Source organism: Trachymyrmex septentrionalis, unplaced genomic scaffold, assembly GCF_001594115.1.
Source record: "Trachymyrmex septentrionalis isolate Tsep2-gDNA-1 unplaced genomic scaffold, Tsep1.0 scaffold95, whole genome shotgun sequence".
Taxonomy (NCBI): Eukaryota; Metazoa; Arthropoda; class Insecta; order Hymenoptera; family Formicidae; genus Trachymyrmex; species Trachymyrmex septentrionalis.
The window spans coordinates 174,090-179,143 of NW_017306139.1; positions in this window are offsets into that span (position 1 = coordinate 174,090).

Below are 5,054 nucleotides of genomic sequence, written 5' to 3' on the forward strand. Positions count from 1 at the left end.
TTACCGTTTACATCTCAATTTGGAATTTATGGATGAAATATAAGTAATATCGAAAATATGCAAATTTCTGATTTGTCGCAGAATGTCTACATTTTCCTCAGGTATTAAAAATATTTGGATCTGATTTGTCGCAGGATATTTATAAAATAATTAGATCCGTACATTTTTTTATGTCGCGCTACTTACGCTTGATCTGTAAATTTCAAATTGGAATGTTCTTGGAAATTACGTTTTATCCATAACTTTGAAATTTATGAATATCGTAGTACATTAAGTAATGCAATATAAAAAATATGCAGGCCTGATTACCGAAGAATTTTCGCATACTCCTCGGAAAGAGAGATGCCGGCTCTTTTATTACCACTTACAAAACCTGATGATAGTTTTCGGTATCTCGGTTGATATCGTTATGTGTTTCCAGTTAAAAAAAACCTGGAGAATTAAAAGGTTGTAATACCGCTTGCGAAACGAGTAAGATTTCGTACGGGATTATTCCTGCGTGCACATTATTAAAATGATGTTATGCGGGAAATCGAAGCTAGCCGCCGAAATGTGCAGTGAGTATCTCTCGGCCGACGCCGGTGATATCGATGCGTGTTTCGCGCAACCGTCGCGTCGCGTCGCGTTGGCGACGAAAAACACCGCGATCGTGTACGCGTCGGAAATCGATTCCGATCGTATTTGCGCGAGTTCACTCCACGCCCAAGCAAATCCGATGACGATCCCGTTTTCTATCTGGCCACCACAGTAACGAGCGAAACGAATACCTCGCGGTAATCCTCTCTTTCTCCCTTTTCTCCGACCTTACCGTTACGCGAATATGGTTTTGTACTCGGGTTTTGTAACGGTACGGATTTGTGACCGCCACGGAAATAAAGAGATTTCTCCGCAAAAATGTGTTGCGACCGTGTTGTCGCCGTTGAAAAGAGTGCAGTGCACATCGCATCCGTTTCAGCCTCGACATCGGGCTGCATTCCTTTCCTCGCCTCCCTTTTTTCCACGCTGTCATTCGCACGTCTTTTCCGACAATAAGTGGAGTCTTGGCGAGTTAACTTCGCCGCTGGAAGCCACAGCTGGAAAATTTCCTCGGCGATTGTGTCTATTAAGGTCGTCAAGTTGAATCTAAACACGCAATATAGATATATATATATTTCTTCATTTCGGATAAATCTGTTCGTTGCTGCAATCGTATATCTGCAATTTAAATTGCAGATAATTACAATAACTCAAATTTATTCGTAATGACTGGGTGTAATTATTTAGCGGTAACGATTAAAAGATAGAAGAACAATTAATGATCTACACGACTTGATAAATCTGACAATGATGCGAGTTGCGTCCTTTAGATACGCCAGCGCGCCTGATTGCGTGACTTTCGGGCTTTCATTTCTTCTTCTTACGCAGATTTCCTTTTATCAATCAAAATTAATGCCTAGAAGTAGGACGTAAATCCAAGAGAAAAATTGCGCGACGTTTACATGTAATTTTGAAACCCCAGTGGAGCCCAAACACGCCATCGCGATCGATTGCATGACTCTCTAAATCGCTATAATTCTTTTTTTTTTCTTTATTTCGTGAATACAGGATTCCTCTATTATCGCCCCTACTATATACTATTTTACTCGCCTTTTCAAATAATTTTATATAATTTATATTACAATACTATTTGAAAATATGAATAAAATAATGGAGGAAAATATTTGTCAAGATACAGAAATATGCGTTGTACAATGTAATTTACATTCTCATATTTTAAAGTAAGGACATTCCGAGTCGAAATTTTAATCTTACTTTGAACCCCTTTCAACCTCAATTAAATCTTACAAACTTGTTTTGATACTTGTGTACGATCAAATAGGGCCGCTTTTAATATTACTTAATCTACAGCTTCTATTTAAAAAACTTCTTTTGAGCCTAAAAGTAGGAAATCTTGCAATAACTGCCATTTACAGGCTCAACACAGGAGATCAGTTCGCTAAATTAAAACCTATTATAAATCTTTAGAGTCTACATACGTCCTAAAACTAAGGTTCAAAGTAGGAGAAAAATTTCGACCCGGGATTTATCTGAGGCTATTTCCCAGCTAGGACACAGAGACGTTACATTGTGTTCCACTGTGTTAAGTAATTATTGGATCGCAGTTTAGTTTCATAGTGTAACACCAGAATGCATTGCAAGTCTTCCATTCTACGCTTATAATTATATTTAGCGTATCAATAATATAATGTATATAGATTTGTGTTCCTTATTTAGAGCTTAAAGTTATAATTTTTTCAGAATTGGCGATTTTTTAAGGTTTCATTGCAAAATAAGTTACGGCTACCGGATAACTTTTTGAACAGTTGGTAACATTGACATATTTTACAAGCTCGTACCTAGCTTTTTACTGTGGGTCGATAGTTAGTGTGTCATAGTTAGAACATTTTGTGTAAGACACTGTGTACATTGTTGCAAAACACCCTAAGTAATGCGCCCAACTTCGAACGCTCCGGCGCGGTCGATTGTGAAGGCTGTCGAAGGGTTTCTTTTTCTCCGCAGCATACGATACACTGTCGGCTCGATCGGCATCAGCGCCGGTCCCTTTCGCGTCGCTCGTTTCCCAACGCTCATCGTTCGCGCCATCGCATCGCTCGACGAGTATACTCGCTTGCTCGGCGAGGACTCTCCTTGAAAGAATGGAGATCCTCTAACCGAGCCGAGTCTTCTCCTCGAGAGATCTCGCTCGCCGGTCTCTCTTCGCGTTGCGACCTTGAGCGGGAACCACGTACACCGGTTATTGTAATAGCCAGGCCGGGGCCGTCCCTCGCGTGTTCGCGTTCATCGAGCGGACAGACCAGCCGAGTCGGTGGTTGCAGAAGAAAGTTGGCGGGCGTAGAGAAACAGGGAAAAAGAGAAAGAAAGAGAGAGAGGGAACGAGCGAACGAGAAAAGAAGAAGAAGAAGAAGAAGAAGCGGAGGGAGAGTCGCTGACACTGGCCGCCAAGAGGAGGACGCCTCTGGCGATTCATCAGAGTCGTCCGAGACGTTTTTTTTTTTTTTCGTCGAAATAATCACCGGACCGATTCTTACCGATCCCTGCGTGCCTGATGTTCCCCTGCCTGCTTGCTTGTCTACTTTTCCTCCCCTCGCCCGTCCCGTTCGCGTATATGCAATCTCGTAATGAGATGCGGCCTCGGACTCCTCTCCTTGCAGCCGTTTATTACAGCGCAGGGAATTATTTGGGGGATAAAAATTTCGTTCGACGAAATTTCGCTTCGCGAAAAGGCGTGCGTTGGTTGGTAATGTTGGTATCTCGCTCGTCTTCACTTACACGAAGCGATCGTTTACCGCAGGAATATATCGTTAATCGAGGAACGCGTATGCATGGTATCCGAGATCGTTCATAGGCTGTTCCACCAACGGGAGAAGAGGATGCGACGCGCGCGCATGCATCTCTTCCGCATCGCATTCTTCGGCAGGAGGCCGATCCATTAATCTGGCGATCGTTCGACGAGTTTCCTGTGAACGCGCACGCAGATTCCCCGCAGAAATAAACCGTATCTTTGCTATCTTTCGTTAGATAATAAAGTGCAAACACCATAAACCATCACTATAAAAGTTCCCTGCCGCCTTCCCACTATCTGACAAATCGAAACTTCAAATTCCTTGGGAAGTGAAATAGATAGAAATAGATTTGTGTGATTATTGCCGAATTTAAAGTTCTGATTTTTCAGATACTGGAGAGACAGCAGGAGATCTTTATAATGATAGTTTATAGCGTTTGTATGTTCTTAGTTTCAAATAAATGATTATATTTTCCCAGAGATATCTCGTCGAGAGATATATTAATCGTATTTTTTATTCGATCCTGTAATTGTTCTTTAAAAAAAATGTTGAAAACATTCATATTTATGAAATTTTAACAAACAAAGCAGTCCTCTAGACGTACATATAGACGTTTCATCGGCTCGATTTAATTCTATTTTAACTCTAAGGAGAAAAATATAAGGAGAGACAAAAAAGTTAGTTACTTTGGAAAAAAGTTTAATTACTTTGAAGCCGCATTTCAAGAACACTTGATTACAAAAGGATAAAAGTTTGTAATAGTTACGTAAACAAATCTTTGATATTTATATGGGAAAAAGAACTTATTTCCATTTTAACTATGCCATCAAATTTCAACATTGTAATAATAGAATAATTTAGATATTGTCAGATCTAGCTACCTTTTACAAAAGAAAACGATTGGGGAAACACAGATAAATACTTTTACAGCCATTTACAGGCTAATACCTGTGGTAGCTTACACTTCGACGACTCGGTAATCGCATAAACGTCCGGAAGACCGGTCGCCCGCGCTTAAGTATATATGTCTCTATTAAAACAGTGAAATCATGACATTTCTTTCGTGGTAGACTCATCCGAGATAACAGGTTCAGCTTGATGCACCGAAACCGCGTGTCGACTCCGATGTATACGTTTTGGAACCCGAAACCGCATTCAGGTAAAGGCGCACCAGTCGGAACCGGATTCCATTACAAGTTTAGATCGTTTTCGATATAATTAATAGTTCCATCGTAAGCCAGTCACTTTCATTTAATAATGAAATATAGCACGAAATTCGCGATGACCTGAAAAAAGGGATAGATAATTTTATCGAAAGTATACCTTTTGCGTATACATTACAACTTGTCTATAACCTTTGGGGAATGTTTCGAAGAATATTTTTTTGGAAGTAATCTATACTTCCATTAAAAAAAAATAATCTATTTATTAAAATGATTTTGATTTAATTAATTACGATCATAAAGATTCTCATTCGTCATTAGATAAATAATTAATGTACCGTACGCAAATTTTTCGAGATTTTTCGTGTCAATAATTATCACTATTATGACACACAAAATGACTGTATAATCATAGCATAAGCTATAAGCTTAAGCTGCATAACTTTATGCTATGATTATGCAGCTCATGGTGGAAGATGCCTTATGCGCGTTGATTCACCTGTCTTCTTCCACCATGATGCAGCTTATGTATTATAATTTTGTGTGTGATAGCCGATGGCCCTTAGAC